The 24940-nt window shown below is 46.6% G+C and overlaps 1 protein-coding gene across 2 annotated transcripts in view; it reads right to left on the bottom strand.

The window, feature by feature from the left end:
- The window catches only part of NAA60 (N-alpha-acetyltransferase 60, NatF catalytic subunit), a 59731-nt gene extending 47573 nt beyond the window's left edge, over window positions 1-12158 (bottom strand). Inside the window, exon 1 of one of the 2 annotated variants that reach the window (XM_029054148.2) lies at window positions 11987-12158. The gene's annotated coding sequence lies outside the window, so the exon portion shown is untranslated. The remainder of the gene's footprint in view (window positions 1-11986) is intronic. The other variant, XM_029054145.2, reaches the window with a different exon arrangement.
- Window positions 12159-24940: the final 12782 nt, after the last annotated feature.

The raw sequence follows: 24940 nt of genomic DNA, 5'->3' as shown, positions 1-24940 counted from the left end.
TGGGTGCAGACTACTGAACTAAGAGTGCTTGAGATCTGTCAATGGTATTTACTGAGTGCTTAGTGTGTGCAGAGCTCTTTTCTAAGCACTTGAGAGAGTTCAATACAGGAGAATTAAAGACACGTTCCCCTCCCATAATGAACTAACAGTCCGGAGAAGAATAAAATATAAGAGTTGGTACTCACTTGCCCTGCCCACAAGAAGCATACAGTCTAGAGGGGGAGACGGACATTAATATACATAATTCATTCATTCAATAGTATTTATTGAGCGCTTACTATGTGCAGAGCACTGTACTAAGCGCTTGGGATGAACAAGTCGGCAACAGATAGAGACAGTCCCTGCCGTTTGACGGGCTTACAGTCTAATTGGGGGAGACGGACAGACGAGAACAATGGCACTAAACAGCGTCAAGGGGAAGAACATCTCGTAAAAACAATGGCAACTAAATAGAATCGAGGCGATGTACAATTCATTAACAAAATAAATAGGGTAACGAAAATATATACAGTTGAGCGGACGGGTACAGTGCTGTGGGGATGGGAAGGGAGAGGTGGAGGAGCAGAGGGAAAAGGGGAAAATGAGGCTTTAGCTGCGGAGAGGTAAAGGGGGGATGGCAGAGGGAGTAGAGGGGGAAGAGGAGCTCAGTCTGGGAAGGCCTCTTGGAGGAGGTGATTTTTAAGTGAGGTTTTGAAGAGGGAAAGAGAATCAGTTTGGCGGAGGTGAGGAGGGAGGGCGTTCCGGGACCGCGGGAGGACGTGACCCAGGGGTCGACGGCGGGATAGGCGAGACCGAGGGACGGCGAGGAGGTGGGCGGCGGAGGAGCGGAGCGTGCGGGGTGGGCGGTAGAAAGAGAGAAGGGAGGAGAGGTAGGAAGGGGCGAGGTGATGGAGAGCCTCGAAGCCTAGAGTGAGGAGTTTTTGTTTGGAGCGGAGGTCGATAGGCAACCACTGGAGTTGTTTAAGAAGGGGAGTGACGTGCCCAGATCGTTTCTGCAGGAAGATGAGCCGGGCAGCGGAGTGAAGAATAGACCGGAGCGGGGCGAGAGAGGAGGAAGAGAGGTCAGAGAGAAGGCTGACACAGTAATCTAGCCGGGATATAACGAGAGCCCGTAATAGTAAGGTAGCCGTTTGGGTGGAGAGGAAAGGGCAGATCTTGGCGATATTGTAGAGGTGAAACCGGCAGGTCTCGGTAACGGATAGGATGTGTGGGGTGAACGAGAGGGACGAGTCAAGGATGACACCGAGATTGCGGGCCTGAGAGACGGGAGGGATGGTCGTGCCATGCACGGTGATGGAGAAGTCTGGGAGCGGACCGGGCTTGGGAGGGAAGATGAGGAGCTCAGTCTTGCTCATGTTGAGTTTTAGGTGGCGAGCCGACATCCAGGTGGAGACGTCCCGGAGGCAGGAGGAGATGAGAGCCCGAAGGGAGGGGGAGAGGACAGGGGCGGAGATGTAGATCTGCGTGTCATCTGCGTAGAGATGGTAGTCAAAGCCGTGAGAGCGGATGAATTCACCGAGGGAGTGAGTGTAAATGGAGAACAGAAGAGGGCCAAGAACTGACCCTTGAGGAACTCCAACAGTTAAAGGATGGGAGGGGGAGGAGGCTCCAGCGTAGGAGACCGAGAATGATCGGCCAGAGAGGTAAGAGGAGAACCAGGAGAGGACAGAGTCCGTGAAGCCAAGGTGAGATAAGGTATGGAGGAGGAGGGGACGGTCGACAGTGTCAAAGGCAGCAGAGAGGTCAAGGAGGATCAGAATGGAGTAGGAGCCATTGGATTTGGCAAGAAGGAGGTCACGGGTGACCTTAGAGAGAGCAGTCTCGGTAGAGTGGAGGGGACGGAAGCCAGATCGGAGGGGGTCTAGGAGAGAATGGGAGTTAAGGAATTCTAGGCATCGATTGTAGACGACTCGTTCTAAGATTTTGGAAAGGAAGGGTAGTAGGGAGATAGGACGATAACTGGAGGGGGAAGTGGGGTCAAGAGCGGGTTTTTTTAGGATGGGGGAGACGTGGGCGTGTTTGAAGGCAGAGGGGAAGGAGCCCTTGGAGATTGAGTGGTTAAAAATAGAAGTTAAGGAAGGGAGGAGGGCAGGGGTGATGGTTTTAAGAAGGTGAGTTAGAGATCTGTACTTAAGTGCTACGGGGCTGAGGGTGGGGTGAATAAAGGGTGCAAATCCAAACGCAAGGGTGATGCAGAAGGGAGTGGGAGAAGAGGAAGTAAGGGCTTAATTGGGGAAGGCCTCTTCTGTCAGGTCAATCTAGCTGCCTTTCGCCATCTTCCTTACTTTATCCCCCTCCTGCCTCTGTGTCTTTTTCCCAAGGCTATCCCTTGGGAAAGCTATACTTTGGTAGCTATCCAAGGCTACTTGGATTCTCTGTCACCAACTTTTCCTTGCTGAGCTACTGACAAAGTATCTTTTTATCCTCTTTCAGAGCTCGCAACAAAGCTTTCTTCAGGCAGGGTGTCCCAGCCCAAACCATGCCTTTTAACTGCCACCCCCGACCTCTAAAGCCTTAATGGAGATGACGAGGGGCTCTTCAACTCACCACCCAAAACTTTAATCTACAACCCTCCTCCACTGGCTCAAATTTAAATGGATTTAGGGGAGAAATTCAGGGTGCGTGCATACCTGTGTCGGTGTTCAATTTGCCTGGTGCTGGTTCCCTTAAGGTAGTAATTATGTCTTGTTTTTGTTTGGCTACAAATCCCATCAGCCCATTGTCGATGCTCGGAAAGGAAGTTGACCTACCTCTTAGTCACAAACCCGAAAGCCACAACCCATCCTACTTTAAAGGATGCAACATTACCTAGACACTTTACATACCAATGTATATTTTTGACTTTGTTACTGTTCCGGAAAGAAACAATAATAATGGTATCTGTTTAGCGCTTATTATGTGCCAAGCACTGTTCTAAGCACTTGGGTAGATACAATCAGGTTGTCCCACATGGGGCCTCACAGACTTGATCCCCATTTAACAGATGAGGTAAATGAGGCATAGAGAAGTGAAGTGACTTCCCCAAAGTCACACAGCTGACAAGTGGGAGGGTCGGAATTAGAACCTACGACCTTGGACTCCCAAGCCTGTGCTCTTTCCACTAAGCCACCCAACAACAGACAAGGAAGTAGAAAAACTTCAACAAAACATTAAGCATTTCTTTGGGAGATTGCCAGACAGGCTGCAGTGACAACATGGCATCAGGATTTATATAAAACTGAAGGTCTGGAGACCTTTAGCACTGCCCAGCGCTTTATAGGGTTTTGAGACCTGGATCCCTGCCACACACACACACCCTGGTCTTTTTTTCCCTAAAGTAGCATTTAAGTGCTTACTATGTGCCAAGCACTGTACTGAGCACTGGGGTAGATACCCCTAATCATGTTAGACATAGTCCGTGTCCCACATAGGGCTCACAGTCTTAATCCCTCATTTTACAGATGAGGTAACTGAGCCCAGAGAAGTTCAGTGACTTGCTCAAGGCCACTGAGGCGACTAGATTAGAATCCAGGTCCTTCTGCCTCACAGGCTTGGACTCTTTCAGGTAGGCCACGCTGCTTCCCAAGCATTTAATCAAGACTTGATTATCTTGAATGTAACCCAAAGTTTAGCCCAGTTCTTAGCACAAAATAACTGCTTAACAAATGCCACAATTAAAACAAAAAAAAAAGGAAAATCAGTATCAGGTAGAGCAGATACAACAGCCCAATAAAGGGCAATCTGGGTGAACATAATGTGACCAGGACCTTTGGCTCCACTTCGATCTCTTGCAGCCCGCAAAACCACTGGTAAATTTAGGAAGATCAAATCTAAATACTACAAATTGGAGGGGTCTTCTCTTACAATCAATGGTATTTATTGAGCACTTACTCTGTGCAGAACACTGTAATAAGCTCTTGGGAGGGTACACGATAACAGAGTTGGCAGACAGTATTTCACATATTGTTACTTGATGACAAGTAAGAGGGAACGAGCAATGGACTGGGAACAGAGGACCCAGATCAAATTGAGCCAAATTGGCAAAAGTTAATAATAATAATGGTATTTGTTAAGCACTTACTATGTACCTGGTACTGTGCTAAGCACTGGGGTGGATACAAGCAAATTGAGATTGACAGAGTCCCTGTCCCATGAGGGGCTCACAGTCTCAATCCCCATTTTAAAGATGAGGTAACTGAGGCACAGAGAAGTGACTTGCCCAAGGTCACAGCAGAGAAGTGCCAGACCTGGGATTAGAACCCATGACCTAACTACCACACCCATGTTCTATCCATTGCTTTACAGGCTTGAACATCTCCCTTAAGGCTGCTGGGTTTTGTGGTTCGAAGCCTAAACAGAGCAGAAGAGACTGAGATGAGCTGGTATATGATGCACACTTCTGGAGAACAATTACCCTAAGTGACTTCTCTGTCACTAGGGAATCAATTAATCACAATGAATGTTATTTACTGAGCACTGTGTTCAGAGCACTGTACTAAGTGTGCTGGAGTAAACAATACAACAGAGTTAGTAAACACAATCTCTGCCCACAATGAGCTGAGAGATTTGAGGAGTGCTGTTGCTTCTGACCAAAAAGGAACAAGAAGCAGGTCGCGACAATAAACCAGTTTGAAAAATCGGAAAAGGCCAACTAATGCAATATGTTGGTTAGAGCTCTCCGGCTACTTAGAGGAAATAATGTTAGTATTTGTTAAGCGCTTACTATGTGCAGAGCACTGTTCTAAGCGCTGGGGTAGATACAGGGTAATCAGGTTTTCCCACGTGACGCTCACAGTTAATACCCATTTTCCAGATGAGGTCACTGAGGCACCGAGAAGTGAAGTGACTTGCCCACAGTCACACAGCTGACAAGCGGCAGATCCGGGATTTGAACCCATGACTTCTGACTACCTCTCCTCCCTTCTCTCTTTCTACCGCCTACCCACCCTGCATGCTCCGCTCCTCTGCCGCTCACCACCTCACCGTCCCTCGGTCTCACCTATCCCGCCGTCGACCCCCGGGCCACGTCCTCCCGCGGTCCTGGAACACCCTCCCTCCTCACCTCCGCCAAACTGATTCTTTTCCCCTCTTCAAAACCCTACTTAAAACTCACCTCCTCCAAGAGGCCTTCCCAGACTGAGCTCCTCTTCTCCCTCTACTCCCTCTGCCACTCCCCCTTCACCTCTCCGCAGCTAAACCCTCTTTTTCCCCTTTTCCCTCCGCTCCTCCACCTCTCCCTTCCCATCCCCACAGCACTGTACTCGTCCGCTCAACTGTATATATTTCCATTACCCTATTTATTTTGTTAATGAAATTGTACATCGCCTCGATTCTATTTAGTTGCCATTGTTTTTACGAGATGTTCTTCCCCTCGACTCTATTTATTGCCATCGTTCTCGTCTGTCCGTCTCCCCCGATTAGACCGTAAGCCCGTCAAACGGCAGGGACTGTCTCTATCTGTTGCCGACTTGTTCATCCCAAGCTCTTAGTACAGTGCTCTGCACATAGTAAGTGCTCAATAAATACTATTGAATGAATGAATGACTCCCAAGCCCGGGCTCTTTCCACTGAGCCACGCTGCTTCTCTAGGAAAGAGGAAAGAAAAGAATGCCTAGGCATAATCTTCAGAAGACCTTTTTAAGATGTACTGTAGACAATTCTGCATTTTGCTCCTTGTTCTGCTCCATAAGAATTAGAAGGGATATGTCTATAGATCTCCCATCCTGCTAGGGAAGCAGCGTGACCCATTGGAAAGAGCATGGTTCTGACAGTGGACCTGGGTGCTAAAGCGCTTAACAAATACCAACATTATTATTATTATTATTACTATTCTGGATGACCTTAGAAGTTTACTGACTCACCCCAGTTCCCTCATCTGCAAAATGGGGATTCACATCTCCCACTTAGTAATAATAATATTTGTTAAGTGTTTACTATATGCCAAGCAGTGTTCTCAGCACTGGGGTAGATACAAGGTAATCAGGTTGTGCCACGTGGAGCTCACAGTCTTAATCCCCATCTTACAGATGAAGTACTGGGGCACAGAGAAGTGATGTAACTTGCCCAAAGTCACACAGCTGATATGTAGCGGAGGGGGTTTAGAACCCACAACCTTTGACTTCCCAGCCCCTGTCTTTCCATGAAGCCACACTACTTCTCTAGACTGTGAGCCCCATGTGGGACCTGATTATCTTGTACCTATCCCTGCATTTAGTACAGTGTTTGGCACATAGCAAATGCTTAATATCACTATTATTATTAATAATAACAATTCAAGATGAAACAGCCTTTAAGACTTGACAACTAAAACCTCATTGCTGGTCACCCGAAGACAATGATATTCCTCAGCATGAAGAGCAGCATCCTGATTTCCCAGCTAAGTCTGAACTCAACGTGATCTACCTTTCATCACCCCCCATCTCACTACACTTGGGAATTTCTCCAATTTTAGTCATTGTGTTGCTGTCAGCTATTTATTACTTCTTCCGGGCTACCGTACTTACATACCATACGAAATTTAGTAACTAAAAATCACCAAAAGCCTTTAAATTCTAAAAATACCCTCTCCATCTCAGTACGCTAGACGCCTCATTCCAGCACCCTGACGACAGCTTTCATTATGGTCCGGCTGCTTCTCCGAACAGATTTGGAGGCGAAAAACCTTCGCTTAGAAAATTAAACGCCCCTGACCCTCACCTAAAACTGCATCCTGATGCGTGCTCCAACACCGGCAGAAAACAAATCAATTTTCACGCAAACTGTGCGCGGCTCAGAATCCCAGATGCTACCGTAAGAAAAATGGTTCATTTGGAAGGATTACCGGGTCCTTCAGTCGATCTCACCCACGCGTCAGTTTCTGGAAAGCGAACGGATGACACTTAAGTGGAAAACATTGATCTGTTTCCCACCAGTCTCGGGTAGGCGAATACCCAACTGTGCCCATAGTTGGAGAGATTTTTCTGTCAGATTTTAACTCTGGGACCGTGGAAATGCTCAGGGGACATGTTACGTGTGCAACTGGGGCAGGTTCACTGAGGTGTGGTCATGTCCATGGATAACTACAGCTAAGACTCGCCCACGCCCGTGCATCACTGTTCACCTGTCCTCCTGCAGGACTCGCCTCCCTCAGTTTGGAACAGGAGGATGACAGCTGATGGAAGGGCCCTACTTTCATGCATCTGATTTTGCATTTGGGCTGTTTGGCCTGGGCGGGTCCTGTCCTTCACCCACTTGAGCTTGAGGAAGGCCATGGCCATAGGAAAATTCTGATTTTAATTTCTTTGTGTGAGGTCATATTTCTTATTCCATTAGCTCAGGGCTGGTCACAATTCCCCCTGCAACAAAGGCTGGAACACATGAATGGGGCACTAGTCAAATGGGTCGAGCCTTAGGAGTTACATTTATTGTACTGGCTAGAGATAGTTTTGCCTCTAATTTGAGCATTGTTGGGAAATGAACTCTGTATTAGACAAGAGCACTTGTGATACTTCTGGCCTGTTGTCCCTCTTCTAATTCACCGGTTAACTGACTCCAGAGTCCGGTAATTTCTGCTGACAGTATGTGTACCTCTGTTAGATTTTGGATGGGGAGGGGAAGAAGACAGAGAGAGAGAGAGAGAGAGAGAGAGAGAGAGGGAGAAAGAGAAGAACCAGAGACAGTACTAAATAACTGAAGACTTGGCAGAGAAAAACAATTCTATGATATATCCAGTTTTCAATGTTTACAGCACGATTATAATTACAACCACTCAAACTCTGTATGTGAATTAAGAACATCTCACAGCCACAAATAATCCTGAATTTCATTTTGATTCTTCATTTCACTGGGCAGGGCTATTTATTTTGACAGATTTATACCTACTTCCATTAAAGTGTAATAGGGCAGGAGGATGCGGTAGGCCGGGGGGTAGGTGGGAGACACTAGCTGGTCACCAGTGCCCTCTTTAGACAGTGGAGTTTGTGCCACCCCGGCAGTCTCCACTAGCCACCCATCAGACTTTTAGCATGACGTTTCCTCTTTGAAATGTGCATATTTTACACTGGGCCTTCCCTGGCTAACCCCTCATCTCCCTCCCTTCTGCACTGCCCATAAGCTCAGATCTATACCCCTTTAAATGATACTTGTTATGCGCTTTTTCTGTGCCAGGCACTATATTAAGTGCTGGAACAGATAAAAGATAATCAGGGTGGAGAGAGTCCCTGTTCCACATGGGGGCTCCCAGTCTAAGTAGGAGGGCTTTAATCCCATTTTACTGAAGAGGCAACTGAGGCAGAGAGAAATGACCTGCCCCTAAAAACCTGATATTCACCCAACCCTCGGCTCTACAACACTGCTGCCATTTATTTTGTCTGTCTGCCCCTCTAAAATGAAAGCTCTTCGTGGGCAAGGATCGCGTCCTCGAATTCATTTGGATTGAACTTTCCAAAGCACCTAAATCAGTGCTGCACACATAGTAAATGCTAAACACCTTTGATTGACTGATTGGGGCAGACCTAGGGTAGGATATGGAAACTGATTTTCTTTCCACTCCCTCTCTCCATCTACAGAGGGAGGATGAATATAGAAGAAGCACACCCTTGGTAAAAATTAAGTGGATAAGTACTTAATCCTACTTAAACTGTGAGTCTCCAGTTGGACAGGGACTTAGTCTGACCTGATAACCTTGGACTTATCAATCACATTTATTAAGTGCTTACTGTGTGCAGAGCACTGTACTTGGTGCTTCAGAGAGTAGAATCCCAATACTCAGTACAGTGTTTGGCACATAAGAGCTAGACAATACAGTTATTATTACAGGACACTACTAGGCTTCTTGGCCAAACATTTAAGCGAGGGTGTTAGCACGGCGTTATTGACAGATTTGGGTTTCACCTTCTCTCTCATCCATACCTTCTGTGGGAGCTAATAATAAAACAGTAAAAAGAGAAGGTGAGGAGAAAGAAGAACAAACTCCCTCAATCCACCATCCTTATATAATTGAGGGTTCACTAAACCGCAAAATACAGGAGGGCTTGTCTTTCAAAAGATACATACACACACAAATGGATATACATTTCATGGAGCTACAAAAGAGACAAACCTGATGGGGCTGGAGAAAATATATTTGCTGATGGAAAAACCATAGTGCTCACTGATGAGTCAAGATAATAAGTACTATTTGAGGCATTAGGTTGCTAGGCTAAAACCTCCAGTCTCGGATCCAGGCTCTAATTGAGTCCAGTCTGGGCTTTAGTTTTACACATAATTGTGCCACTTTCACGGGGAAATTAGGAGATTGCAATTTCAGTAAAAGATCTTGAAGAACAGGAGTCGAATACATGAGGGGGACATGTTAAGTCCGATCGGGTCTACAGAAGTATCTTTGTCGCTCATTCTCTGCCTGGGAAATTTTAATTCCCTCATAAAATTGTATTTATTGAGCGCTTACAGTGTGTAGAGCACTGTACTAAGCACTTATTTGTGTTTACTGCTTCCAAGGTTCACAAGCTTCCAAGGTTCCAAGCTTCACAGCTTCCCTACCCGAAATGGACTCACTGGGCAAAAAGCTCATCTTCTGAAAGCTTGGGATAGTTTGGAGGTAAGGTTCGAGAGCTTAAAAATGGCTACAAAAACAACCTCCCTCATAAACCTTGATGCCATAGCTTTGCCCTACAAGGCCAAGCTGCTTCCTACAGCTGATGCTCTAAACTTCCAGTAATCTTCTAGTAGGTGCCTCTCCAATCAGATTAGACACACGGGGCTTAGAGTTTGAGGGGAGGGAGAAGGGGTAGTGTATCTCCATTTTACAGATTAGTAAACTGAGAGCCAGAAAAATTTAAGGGCCTTTCCAATACCCACTGCCACTGTCCAAATCCTTATACTCCCCGAGGCCTTTTAACCCACGGTCTTTTGGTCTCCTCAACCTTCACTGCTGGGTCCCTGGCTTTTTACTCGTTACTGGCAGATCTCTCTTTTCCAGCCACTGTGAGTTCTCCCATCCACCCTGGGCTGGTGAAAAGGGCACAGGGATGGACCTCAAATGGGATCTTGGTTATAACCCCAGCTCCACCACTTCCTGCAAATCACTTAAACTTTTCTGGGTCTCGGTTTCCTCTTCTGTAAAATGGGGATTAAAATACCTGTTCTCCCCTCCCCTCAAACTATCAGGCCCGTGTGTCCAATCTGATTGTATCTACCCCAGCACTGAGTAATAATAGTAATAATGGTATTTGTTAAACACTTACTATGCGCTAGGCACTGTTCTAAGCGCTGGGTAGATACAAGGTAATCACGTTGTCCCACGTGGGGTGCTCAGTCAATACCCATTCTACAGATGAGGTAACTGAGGCACAGAGCAGACAAGTAGCAGAGCTGGGATTAGAACACACATCCTCTGACTCCCAAGCCAGTGCTCTTACCACTAGGCCCTGCAGCTTCACTACTTGGCACCTATCAATCAATAGTATTTACTGAGCCCTTACTAGGTGAAGAGCACTGAACTAAGCACTTGGGAGAGTACAATATAACAAGAATTCTAGACTGAGAGCCTGTTGTTGGGTAGGGATTGTCTCTGCTGCCGAATTATACTTTGCAAGCGCTTAGTATAGTGCTCCGCATTCGGTACACTCTCAATAAGTACAACTGAATGAAAGAATTAGAAGACTCTTAGTAAGCGCTTAAATAGTAAACACTGTGGCCCAGGGGGAAAGACACTGGCCTGGGAGTCAAAGAACCTGGGTTCCAAACCCGCCTCTGCCACTATCCTGCTGTGTGACCTTGGGCAAGTCCCTTTACTTCTACGTGCCAAAGTTCCCTCATCTGCAAGATGGGGAATTCAATACCTGTCTTCTCTTCTACATAGACTGTGCACCCCATGTGGGACCAGATACAGAAGCGGCATGAGGTAGTGGATAGAGCCCGGGGCTGGGAATCAGAAGGTCATGGGTTCTAATCCTGACTTCACCCGTTGCCTGCTGTGTGACCTTGGGCAAGTCACTTCACTGGGACTCAGTTCCCTCATCTCTAAAATGAGGATTGAGACTGTGAACCCCACATGGGGCACGGACTATAATGATAATAATGATAGTATTTGTTAAGTGCTTACTATGTGCAAAGCACTGTTCTAAGCGCTGGGGGGATACAAAGTCATCAGGTTGTTCGACGTGGGGCTCACAGTCTTAATCCCTATTTTACAGAGAAGGGAACTGAGGCACCGAGAAGTGAAGTGACTTGCCCACAGTCACACAGCTGACAAGCGGCAGAGCCGGGATTAGAACCCATGACCTCTGACTCCCAACCCGGGGCTCCTTCCACTGAGCCACGCTGCTTCTCAATGATAATAATGATGGTATCTGTGAAGTAGCGTGGCTCAGTGGAAAGAGCACGGTCTTGGGAGTCAGAGGTCATGGGTTCGAAACCCGCCTCTGCCCCTTGTCAGCTGTGTGACTGTGGGCAAGTCACTTCACTTCTCTGTGCCTCAGTTCCCTCATCTGTAAAATGGGGGTGAAGACTGTGAGCCTCACGTGGGGCAACCTCATTCCCCTGTATCTCCCCCAGCGCTTAGAACAGTGCTCTGCACGTAGTAAGCGCTTAACAAATACCAACATTACTATTATCATGGGCAAAGCACTGTTCTAACTGGTGGACTATGTCCAACCCAATCTGCTTGTAACCACCCCAGCGCTTAGTACAGTGCCTGGCACAGAGTTAAGCGCTTAACAAATCCCAGAATTATTACCTTCTATTCATTCAGTCGCATTTACTGAGCGCTTACTGTGTGCAGAACACTGTAGTAAGCGCTTCTATCTATCCCAGCGTTGAGAACAGTGCTTGGCCCCTAGTAAGAGCTTGGCAAACAGCACAATTATGATGTACCCCAGCGCTCAGAACAGTGCTCTGCACATAGTAAGCGCTTAACAAATCCCCACATTATTATTACTATTATTAGTAGTAGCGGGGGTATTAAAAGAGTAGCAATTCCCGAGCCTTCAGGCAGCCACCGGCCGGGGGGCGCCCTCCAGGGTCTCACCTTGTAGGAGAGGCGGCGACGGGTGCGAGGGCTGGAGCGCATCAGCGCAACCTGCAAGGTTGTCCCGGGCCGCGGGGGAGACGCCGCCGGGGCGGGGGTTACGTAATAGACAGCGGCAGGGGCGGCGGACAGGACCGGCCAAGCCACACTTCCGCCTCCTTCCTCCCCCCCGGCCCGGCCCGGCCCGGAGGCAGCCCATTGGCTAGCGGGGCGCACGTGACGCCCTCCCCCGCCGCCATCTTAGAAGCGGGCAGGGACGGCTGAGAGGGCAGGCTCTAATCGGGAGTGCGCGTGCGCAATAAAAAGGGAGCGTTTGCCCCCCGCCGTCGGCACGTGGCTCCCGCCTGGGCTCGAGCTGCGCGCATGCGCGCTCTGCCTCCCCTCCGGCCACTACTGCCAAGACGAGCCGACCTGAATAATAATGTTGGGATTTGTTAAGCGCTTACTATGTGTAGAGCACTGTTCTAAGCGCTGGGGTAGACACAGAGGAATCAGGTTGTCCCACGTGGGGCTCACAGTCAATCCCCATTTTACAGATGAGGGCACTGAGGCACAGAGAAGTGAAGTGACCTGCCCACAGTAATAATAATAATAATAATGTTGGTATTTGTTAAGCGCTTACTATGTGCCGAGCACTGTTCTAAGCGCTGGGGTAGACATAGGGGAATCAGGTTGTCCCACGTGGGGCTCACAGTCTCAATCCACATTTTACAGATGAGGGAACTGAGGCGCAGAGAAGTGAAGTGACCTGCCCACAGTCACACAGCTGACCAGTGGCAGAGCCGGGATTCGAACTCATGACCTCTGACTCCAAAGCCCGTGCTCTTTCCACTGAGCCACAATGCGGCCTCCTGTCCCTTCACCCTTTGGGCGAGATTAGGCCCTGTTGAGCCCAGTGGCTCTCCACGTTGGCCCCGAGGTTCAACTCCCATTTAGGCCCGAATTTATTTATTCATTTATTTATTGAGCGCTTACCATGTGCAGAGCACTGGACTAAGCACTTGGAATCGACAATTGGGCAACAGATAGAGACCATCCCTGTCCATGATGGGCTCACAGTCTAAACGGGGGAGACAGACAGCAGAGCCAAAGAGAATAAAACCAAAACAAGACAACATCAAGAGATAAATAGGATCAAGGGGATGTACACCTCATTAACAAAATAAATAGGGCAATAAATAATATATACAAAGGAGCACAGTGCTGAGGGGAGGGGAAGAGCAGAGTGGGGGGGGGATGGGGGGAAGCAGAGGGAAAGGGGGGCTCAGTCTGGGAAGGCCTCTTGGAGGAGGTGAGCTCTCAGTAGGGCTTTGAAGAGGGGAAGAGAGTTAGTTTGGCAGATGTGAGGAGGACTCCCTTCTAGTGGGTTGGGTCGAAGCCAGTAATTAGCGTTTTTTCACCTTGGGGTTTGCGCATGGAGAACCCAAAGCCCACAGGAAAAAAAAATGGCTCCCAGTCGGTGGAAGAAATGTAGTCCCAGGGAACAGAGCACAGGACTGAATCAGTCAATCCATCAATCGTATTTATTGAGCGTTTATTATGTGCAGAGCACTGTACTAAGCGCCTGGGAGAGGGACAATACAATGGAAGTGGCAGACGTGTTCCCTGCCCAAACTGAGGTTACTGTCTAGAGGGGGTGATGGAATTTGTAAGAATATAGAAACCATTAATAATACATAATTCAAAGGTATGTATATAAAGTGCCGTGGGGTTGGGCGTGGGGCAAATTTCAAATGTCCAAAGTCAGTCAATTATATTAATTGAGTGCTTACCAAATGCAGAGCACTGTAGTAAGTGTTGGGGAGAGGACAATACAACAGTGTAACAGGCACAGTCCCTGTCCACAGTGAGTTTACAGTCTAGAGGGGGAGAAAGGTCACAGAACCCAGTTCTAGTTCTGGGTTCTAGTTCACCTTACTTGTCACATTAACAGCTGTGTGACATTGGGCAAGTCACCACTTCTCTGTGCCTCAGTTTCCCCATCAGTAATATAGAGATAAAATAGATTGTGAGCCTTTGGCAAGGCACTTTCTCATTCCCACACTCCCCATTTTTTGAGCTCTAAGGACTTCCTGATGAAGGCAATGAGAAAAGGAGGGAATTGTCTATCAGTAGACCCCAGTAGAAGCAGTGTAGGCTAATGGATAGAACATGAGGCTGGGAGTCAGAAGGACCTGCATTCTAATCCCAGCTCTGTTATCTGTCTGCTGTGTGACCTTGAGCAAGTCACTTCACTTCTCTATGCCTCAGTTACATCTAATAATAATAATAATGATGGTATTTGTTAAGCGCTTACTATGTGCAGAGCACTGTTCTAAGCGCTGGGGTAGACACAGGGGAATCAGGTTGTCCCACGTGGGGCTCACAGACTTCATCCCCATTTTACAGATGAGGTAACTGAGGCACAGAGAAGTGAAGCGACTTGCCCACAGTCACACAGCTGGCAAGTGGCAGAGCTGGGATTTGAACTCATGACCTCTGACTCCAAAGCCCGGGCTCTTTCCACTGAGCCACATCTATACAATGGGGATTAAGACTGAGCTCCACGTGGGACATGGATTGGGTCCAATCCGATTAGCTGGTATCTACCCTCTTGCTTAATACAGTGCCCGGTACACTTGCTTAATACAGTGCCGGGTACATAGTACGTACTTAACAAGTGCCATAAAAAAACAACAACAACAAGGCTCCTTTCAAGAGCTGTCTCATTTAAACTACTGTCCTAGATTTTCTACCCTGGAAGATAGCTTGTTTCCTGAGAACCTTTTGGTGGGGTTTAAAAACAGGTAAATGTTTGTTCTCCCTTCCCCCAAAATAAGAAAAAATGGGGAGTCAACCACATCGGGTTTTCTGCCCACTGGCTTTGGTTCATGACTCAGGGTCACGATGTCACTTTTGGCAGCAACCCAAATGCCACACCTAACTAAATGAATTACCTTTGATCACCTTTTTGAAAAGATGAGGCAACTATTTCTTCACACCTATGTAAATTCTAACCAGTTCAGCCAGTTCCAGAAGTGGTTTGCAGTTGAGTCAGGTCAATTCCTTGCAAAAATCTTAAAACCTTAGTTCCTGCCGTCCAGCAGTTTACAGTCTAATCTGGGAAGCAGGACAAACAAGGGAGAGAGACTGAAATCACTAAGAGAATCTGAACCTGATTGCCAAAGGCAAGTGAGACCCCGGGCAAGCAGTCCTCAGCTCTAGCCACCAGCCACCTATGAAATGCCACAGAATAGAACCAACCAAAAGTTTGGATACTCTTCTAACCAAATTCAAGGAAAAACTTCATATTGTCTCCAGGAAACCTTCTTCAATTGATTTCTAATCTCTGAAATATAATTCCCTTTGGTGCTTAGTACTGGGCTTTGCACACAGTAAGTGCTCAATAAATATGATTGATTGAGCCCTCCCAATTACCACTTCCACTCCAATGCCACCTAAGCTTTCAGGTACTTGCATTTCTTGAGGCTGAAGCACTTAGAGGCATATCATTAAACTGGAATTCTTCCTCCTATCTGTAACTCATTTTAATGTCTGTCACCCCTGCTAGATTGTAAGGCCCTTGAGAGCAGGGAACATATCTATTAATTCTGTTGTACCTCTCAATTCTCTGCTCACAGGAGGCTCTCAATTAGTACTTTTGATTGACTGATTTTGACTAGGCCTAAAAGCTACTGTTGGACTTTGACTCTTGGCAGAAATATACCACAAACTACTCCTTAAATTTGGGTATTGTTTTCTATGGTTAAAAAGCAAATCTTGACCAAATCTTAAATTAAACCCGCCCCTTTGTTCAGTAAAATTTTCAAATAGATCAGTCTTTTAGGAAACACACCCCTTACAAATAATTCTGCACAGTAAATCCCAGATAAATGCATTTAATTTTTGAAAATGACTCAAACGGTGCCAGTTCTTGATTACTGACTTTATTTCTGCAGTTGAGGTCACTTCTTCTGAATGCTGCTGTGATGGAGGCAAGAGCCAAATTTAAACCATTTTCCTTTCATGCTTTGCCAAGGGGCCAGAAAAGGTGCACCACTGAATTTTCATGGACAAAGTGGGCAAGTGCTACTCTCTCAGAGGCATTCATACCCACGGAGGCAGCTTCACTGTCAGCAGCATCACCCTCAAACTGAAGGACACTTTATTATTAGCTGTCCTACTCAGTTTCTGATCAGGTAAGAGAAAAGGACTTTTAACATCCTCAGTCCTCATTTCCCCTACGGGTCCTCTCCTTTGTACTTCAAATGCACTTGCCTGAATTCATTCATTCAATCGTATTTACTGAGTACTTCCTGTGTGCAGAGCACTGTCCTAAGAGCTTGAAAAGTACAATTCCCTGAAGCACTTTGATACTCACCACAGCCCCCAGCACTTATGTCCATTCCTCATACTTTACTCTTTCCCCTATCTGTAATTTATTTTAATGCCTGCCTTCCTCTGTAATCTATAAGGTCCTTTCTTATGGTATTTGTTAAGCGCTTATGATGTGCTAGGCACTATACTAAGTGCTGGGGAAGATACAGGCTAATCAGGGTGGACACAGTTCCTGTCCCACATGGGGCTCACAGTCTTAATCCTCATTTTACAGATGAGGAAACTGAGGCCCAGGGAAGCGAAGTGATGTACCCAAGGTCATACAACGGACAGGTGGTGGCGGGATTAGAACTAGGTCCTTTTGACTCCAGGTCTATGCTCTATCCTCTAGGCCACACTGCTTCTAACTCGGCCACACTCCTTGTAGGTGAGGAGCAAGATCCACAAGATCTGTGCAAGATCCGCCCTTTCCTCTCCATCCAAACTGCTACCTTGCTGGTACAAGCTCTCATAGTATCCCGACTGGATTATTGCATCAGCCTCCTCTCTGATCTCCCATCCTCCTGTCTCTCACCGCTCCAGTCTATTCTTCATTCCGCTGCCCGGAGCATCTTTGTACAGAAACGCTCTGGGCATGTCACTCCCTTCCTCAAAAACCTCCAGTGGTTGCCTATCAACCTTCGCATGAAACAAAAACTCCTCACTCTTGGCTTCAAAGCTCTCCATCACCTGGCCCCCTCCTATCTCACCTCGCTTCTCTCCTTCTACTGCCCACCCCATACACACTGCTCCTCTGCCGCTCACCTCCTCACGGTCCCTCGTTCTCGCCTGTCCTGCCGTCGACCCCGGTCCATGTCCTACCGCTGACCTGGAATGCCCTCCCTCCTTACATCTGCCAAACTAGCACACTTCCCCTCTTCAAAGCCCTACTGAGAGCTCACCTTCTCCAGGAGGCCTTCCCATATTGAGCCTTCCCTTTCCCTCTGCACCTCCTCCCATCTCCATCCCTCTGCTCTTCCCCCTTCCCCTCCCCACAACACTTGTGCATATTTGTATATATTATTTATTACTCTATTTTGTTAATGATGTGTGTATATCTATGATTCCAACTATCTTGATGATATTAACACCAGACTACTTGTTTTGTTCTGTTTTGTTGTCTGTCTCCCCCGTTTAGACTGAGAGCCCGTTGTTGGTCAGGGATTGTCTCTGTTGCCAAATTGTACATTCCAAGCGCTTAGTACAGTGCTCTGCACATAGGAGGAGGGAGTAGGGGGAATGGGGAGGGTAAGAGGGGCAGAGGGAAAGGGAGGGATGGGTCTGGAAAGGCCTCCTGGAGGAGGTGAACTCTCAGTAGGGCTTTGAAGAGGGGAAGAGAGTTAATTGGGCAGATGTGAAGAGGGAGGACGTTCCAGGTCAGCAATAAGACGTGGGCCAGGGGTCGACGGCAGGATGGGCATGAACGAGGGACTGTGAGGAGGTGAACGGCAGAGGAGCGGAGTGTATACGGGGTGGTCTGTAGAAGAAGAGAAGAGAGGTGAGGTAGGAGGGGGCAAGGTGGTGGACAGCTTTGAAGCCAAGAGTGAGGAGTTTTTGTTTTATGTGAAGGTGGATAGGCAACAACTGGAGGTTTTTGAGGAGGGGAGTGACATGTCCAGAGCGTTTCTGTAGAAAGATAAGCCGGGCAGTGGAATGAAGAACAGACTGGAGCGGGAAGAGACAGGAGGATGGGAGATCAGAGACGAGGCTGACACAATAATCCAGTCGGGATATTATGAAAGCTTGTTACCAGCAATGTAGCAGTTTGGATGGAGAGGAAAGGGTGGATCTTGGCAATGTTGTGAAGGTGAGACTGGCAGGTTTTGGGGACAGATTGGATGTGTGGCGTGAATGAGAGAGCAGAGTCAAGGATGACACCAAGGTTATGGGCCTGTGCTCTGCACACAGTAAGCTCTCATTAAATATGATTGAATGAATTAGCATTAGTTCCTTCCTGAGCCCTGCCTGTGCCCTGCCCATGATCCCCAAATTTACTCAGTGTCCTAGTATCTGGAAAATTTGCCCCATCTGGGAGTGGAGATATCTCACATCTCCTGAACCCACTTCTGTGTCCCTAAAAGACTCAGTCAAAGTACCCCAGCTCTGGCAGAGTGGAGCCAAACTATCCTGTTCAGGATTTCCTGATGAGGGGGTCATTTTGGATGGAATTTGGGGCAGCTGCGGTCAGTTCTGGGCAAACTGTGACAGGTGGCTTACTCTAGTTCAGGAGCTCCTCCTGTCACGTGGACTTTTTCCTGTAGGTCAGCCCTGCCTAGAATAAATAGTGGGTTGAAGGCGAGGTATTCTACTGACTCAGAGAAATAATTGAGCCATTAAAGAAGCACTTTCCATTCTGCAGGATTGAAATGGGTCTGATCCTACTGTGGTTTCAGGGAAAAAAAATCCCATTCAAATCAGAGTGTGCTGCTACTGAGCAAGGGCCGTAGAATACAGTCCACTCAGTCCTGGAAAAATGAACAAAAGCTGGGAACCCTCAGCTGTTCCAAGGAAGTTTTATCTATGAGAGCCTGGGAATTTTTGGAACTGCTTTTTTGGAAATCAGGAAAGGGGAGAGGGTGACGTGGAACTCTCTGCCTCAGGTTCTAATATCATTTGCTCCACCCTTCTGCCCTCACAAGAGCAGTGTTACACAGGGCAGTTAAGAATGTCCCCCTGGTTTGTTGTTTTCTTTCGAAAATAGAGAGGAAACATGGCAACATACACTGTGGTTCATTTTTCCTGGCAAAGCAGAAACAAGAAAATTATGAGAGGTCTTTAGGTTAATTATTTTGGGGTGTTTGAATCAGTGGTATTTTTTCAGAGCTTACTGTGTGCAGAGCACTGTCCTTGGGAGAGGACAGTACGACAGAGTTGGGGGCCATGTTCCCTGCCCAAAGGGAGCTTACAATCTTGAGAGGGAGAGCAAAACAACTCTGCAAAGATGGTGCAGGGCTGCTGAAATGGCAAATAAAGTGCACAGATGTTTCAAATAAAACTTGCTTTTGCCTTTCAAAAATACCCCAAATGCAGGAATTAGAATTTTGACACATGAAAAAAGGGACCAAGAAAGTACAGATGCACCAGCACCACCATGTTTTCTAGTCGATACATTTTTTTGGGGTGCCTGCACCTTTTTAAAATCAGATTTCAAGTTGAAGCTCTGTAGGCAAATATAATAAAATACGTGAAACATTACATTTTGTATTAAAATATCTATTATTTGGATTATTATTTTGTTGGCAATTGAACTGAAATGATTGGGTGGCTGCACGTAGTCACAGTGTCTGCATTTGAAAACCACTGGTACAGGACTTCTCAAGCAATAAAGCAAAATTGCATTATCCCCAAAGAAGCAAGAAGTATCTTTGGGTAAGAGTCTCGACTGAGTTCAGAGATGAGCTAAAATTAATTTGCATTGATTTATACCCTGTAATCAGAGAACCCCAAAGGGTTTAATTAAATACATCGAATGGTGGAGAAGTCAGCACTGAGGCGATCAACACACATTTCTTAGCTGGCCAATTTTGAAGTCCAGGAAAACAGAACCTTGGATAAAGAATACAGTTTCTAAAGGGCACATTCAACTTTTATGGAATGAAGAAACCCAAAGAATGTGAAAATGGGTGGGATTAATGGATTCAGTTTTCAAAAGACAAAACAATGAAATGGCATGATTTTATATCAGAGGGTTTTTGGGGTCACTTTGGTATTAATATGCTCTTTGTTGTACTTGGGACTACACTGCAATAATTTACACATCTGGGTTTTCTTTTCTATTGCCTCCCCTTTTTTAAAAAGAAAGTGAAAGGGAGAAACTGAATTCTAAAAGGAGAATTAAGCCCGGGCTAATTAAAGACCCTAGGTAATTTCAGTGGGGAGTGTGACTTGAACTTTAAACTGCCACTAGAGTCCAGACACAAAATTAAAATTTCAGTAGAATGGTGACCTGTGGTACAACTTCATTTGTTCATTCATTCATTCAGTCAGTTGTATTTATTGAGCACTTACTCTGCACTAAGCGCTTGGGAGAGTACAAGAGAAGCAGCGTGGCTCAGTGGAAAGAGCCCGGGCTTGGGAGTCAGAGGTGATGGGTTCTAATCCCGACTCCACCATTTGTCAGCTGTGTGACTTTGGGCAAGTCACTTCACTTCTTTGTGCCTCAGTTACCTCATCTGTAAAATGGGGATTAAGACTGTGAACCCCAAGTGGGACAACCTGATCACCTTGTATCCCCCCAGCACTTAGAACAGTGCTTTGCACATAGTAAGCACTTAATGAATACCATCATTATTATTATATAATAGTAAACAAACACATTCCCTGCCCACAATGAGCTTAAACAAACAAAAAAACCCCAAACTTGTCCAGTTAGTTTATGACTTCGGTATATATCTAGTATTTGTGTCAGAATGTATTCTTCAGGAGTGGGTCTGCACATATCCACCAGGGTCAGGGGCTGCAGGAAAATAGCTGTAGCATGATGCTACAGTCCTTCTTCTGTTACTACTCACTATTGGCTTCAAAGCTGTCCATCCCCTTGTCCCCTCCTACCTCACCTCCCTTCTCTCTTCCTACAGCCCAGCCCGTACACTCCGCTCCTCAGCCGCTCACCTTCTCACCGTGCCTCGTTCCCACCTGTCCTGCCGTCTACCACTGGCCCACGTTCTACCTCTGACCTGCCAGTAATGTTATTTGGGCATTTCTCACATTTATTCATGATCCATTTGGTTTGATTAAGCGGTAGAGGGTAATGACATCAGGGCAGCAGTCTCTCTCTCGACTTTAAACTCGCTGTGGCCAGGGAACGTGTCTGGTTATTGTTGTATGGCTCTCTCCCAAATGCTTAGTACAGTACTCTGCACACACTAAGCAATCAATAAATAGGAATGAATGAATGAAGAGCAGAGCCAAGGTTAGGAATTTCTCAGCTCACAACTCGGCTATTGCAATTCCCTCTTTCCCCCACTCCGATTCTCTAAGTCCCAGAAAAATGCCACACACACACACACACCCTCACATACTTATTGTGTGTGTGTGTGTGTGTGAGAGAGAGAGAGAGAGAGAGAGAGAGAGAGAGAGAATGTGTCCTTAGGGGTGTGCCCTTCAATTCCCCAATCTCTCTGATTCTAACTTTTAACAAACAGCATATTTCAGAGAGGGAGGAGGGTAGCTTTGTCAAGGAGAATGTCCCAATCAAGGATTTTTTGCCAACACTTTTGCCATCAATTTGCAAACAAATGATTAGTTTCCTCTATCTTCCAAACCCTGAATTGGAGCCATAAGTCCAAATTTCCTTTGCCCCCAGGTAATCAACACTGTCCCCTTCCGGCCTACAAAATGTTTCCATAGTACGCCAAACTCTTTCAACCCAGCTTGACTTGAGACATTTCTAAAGAATGGATTTCACATCACATAAATACATAAAAAAATCAAAACAGAGATGGAAGCATTAGAAAAATAGGTGTAGCAGAGCACATGATTGGAATGCATACTTGCCTTACCTTAGCATAAAGAAAGCATAATGAACACACGCTGTAAAAAAAAAAAAAGGCCACTTTATTTTAGAGTGCCATCACTTCATTTCTAGATTTCTCTTTGGTCATTTCATGATTGTAACCCTCTATTGGCTGCTTTAATTACTCTACAAACTTGTCCTAAACTTGCATTATACCCTCCCAAGTACTTAGTTCAGTCCTTTGCACACCGTAAACAAGCATTGAATAAATACGATTTGACTGACTGGGTAAGGTCGGTTTGATTCACTTTGGAAATTGTGATGATGCCAAGGTCGATGGGAGGGGTTTCCTGACCTGATTTCCCCTGGTTGAAGGCTGGATGGGTGTGAGACTTCCAGGGGGTGAAATCAGAAAGAGAGTGGGGACAGAAAAGGGGCGAGGGATAGAGGGAGGGATCAAAGAGAAGGACAGAGAGAACAGATGAAGAAAGGCAAAGAAAGAGGGGGAAAAGGATGCCCTGCTGCTACTCTAATAACACTAATAATTATGGTACTTAAGCACTTTCTGTGTGTCAAGCACTGTTCTAAGTGCTAGGTTAGATACAAGTTAATCAGGTCGGACACAGTCCCTGTCTCACATGGGGCTCATACTCATCCCCATTTTACAGATGAGGTAACTGAGGTCCTCCTCTGTCCTTTGCTGCCGCCTCATCTTGGCTACGGCAGTGATGGGCAATGGCAACTCTGGCTGCCCAGTTGTGACCCAACAGATGCTTCTGGGCCATGGTCGGGACTTTTCAGCACTGTCAAATGATACCTTTATGTTTTTGCTTTTTTGCGGTATTTGTTAAGCACTTGCTATGCGCAGGCACTTTACTAAGCACTGGAGTAGATACAAGTTAATCAGGCTAAACACAGTTCCTATCCCTCCTAGAGCACACAGATCACTTAGGATCACTGGTAGGAGTGGGCAGGGATGAAACTCCTACTCTAGCTTATTTATCCCACCAAAAGAAAACTGAATGGCTGGATTCCTCATGGTTTGGGGGGGCACCCGTTTCTGAGGAATTGACCCAATTCTGGGTATGTGCATTATTTTGAGGAACTGAAAGTTTAAAAGTAATTTTTAGATCCAGCCACAAGGAGACAGGTGACCAGCGATTCCTCATTTTACAGATGAGGTAATTGAGGCAGGGAGAAGTGAAGTGGCTTGCCCAGGGTCACACAGCCTCGGGGAGCCAGAATTAGAACCCAGATCCTTCTTACTCTCAGGCCCGTGCTCTATCCACTAGGCCACTCTGCTTCTCACTCTAGGTGTATGTCCAATTTCTTAAAGCCAAGGATGACTACTGTCCAGAGCTACTCATCTGCAAACCAAATAACCTTGATTCACTCCTTTCTTTAAGGCCTGGACATCTGCTGTCAGATACGCTTCTTTAATTTCCTCCTTTGGGTTAGGGACTCCATCCTGGCTATCACACTTTGCTTAGGGCTATGCTATTCATAATAATAATAACAGTATTTGTTAAGTGCTATGTGCCAACCACCGTACTAATTCCTTGGGTAGATACAAGATAATCAGGTCCCACATGGGGCTCACAGTCTAAGTAGGAAGGAGAATAGCATTGAATCGCCATTTTGCGAATGAGGGAATAATAAGCACAAAGAAGCTGGGTGACTTGCCCAAGGTCACAGAGCAGACAGGTGAGAGAGGCAGGATTAGAACCGAGGTCTTCTGACTCCCAGGCCTGTACTCTTTTGAACAGTGCTGGGCACATAGTAAGCGCTTAACAAATACCAAGATTACTAGGCCACGCTCAACCTATTCGGTTGGCTTGACTACACCTGTCCCCTAGTGGCTGGATCTGAAAAATCCTTTTAAACTTTCAGTTCCTCAAAACAATTCGCATATCCAGAATTGGGTCAATTCCTCACAGATCGGTACCCCCCAAATCAAGAGGAATCCAACATTCAGATTTCTTTTGGTGGGACAGAATAAGCCGGAGCAGGAATTTCGACCCTGCCCACTCCTACCAGTGATCACAAACTGGTAGGGAAGCAGCGTGGCTCAGTGGAAAGAGCCCGGGCTTGGGAGTCAGAGGTCATGGGTTCGACTTCCAGCTCTGCCACTTGTCAGCTGTGTGACTGTGGGCAAGTCACTTCACTTCTCTGTGCCTCAGTGACCTCATCTGGAAAATGGCAATTAACTGTGAGCCTCACGTGGGACAACCTGATTACCCTGTAGCTACCCCAGCGCTTAGAACAGTGCTCTGCACATAGTAAGCGCTTAACAAATACCAACATTATTATTATTAGTGTGGCCTAGTGGGTAAGAGCATGGACCTGGAAGTCAAATGACCTGGATTTTAATCCCAGCTCTGCCCCATGTCTGCTGTGTGACCTGGGGCGAGTCACTTTAATGTTAATGTTGGTATTTGTTAAGCGCTTACTATGTGCAGAGCACTGTTCTAAGCGCTGGGGTAAACACAGGGGAATCAGGTTGTCCCACGTGGGGCTCACAGTCTTAATCCCCATTTTACAGATGAGGGAACTGAGGCACAGAGAAGTTAAGTGACTTGCCCACAGTCACACAGCTGACAAGTGGCAGAGCTGGGATTCGAACTCATGAGCCCTGACTCCAAAGCCCGTGCTCTTTCCACTGCGCCACGCTGCTTCTCTAACTTTACTTCTCTGTGCCTCAGTTACCTCAGCTGGAAAATGGGGATGAAGACCGTGAGCCCTGTGTGGGACATGGACTGTGTGAACAGTGCCTGGCACATAGTAAGTGCTTAACAAATGCCAAAATTATTATAAACTTCATAGCCGACAGTATCAGAGTCTACAGATTGTCTTGAAAGGAAGTATAGGGGCATTTGGCTGCCATCTTGCACTGCAGGGCCAGGGGGAGGGAGAGGAACTTAGGCAAAGATATGATGATAATAATAATATAGCATTTAATAATAACAATAATAAGGGTATTTTTTATTACAATGTGCCAGGCACTCTACTAGGTGCTGGAGTGGATTCAGGCAAATTGGGTCACTGTCCCAAGTGGGGCTCACAGTCTCATTCCTCATTTTACAGATGAGGTAACCGAGGCACAGAAAAGTGAAGTCACTTGCCCAAGGTCACACAGCAGACAA

The sequence above is a fragment of the Ornithorhynchus anatinus genome, chromosome 2, assembly GCF_004115215.2.
Source record: "Ornithorhynchus anatinus isolate Pmale09 chromosome 2, mOrnAna1.pri.v4, whole genome shotgun sequence".
Lineage (NCBI taxonomy): Eukaryota > Metazoa > Chordata > Mammalia > Monotremata > Ornithorhynchidae > Ornithorhynchus > Ornithorhynchus anatinus.
The sequence above is the reverse complement of the archived record's forward strand: the minus strand, read 5'-3'. Positions and strand labels throughout refer to the sequence as shown.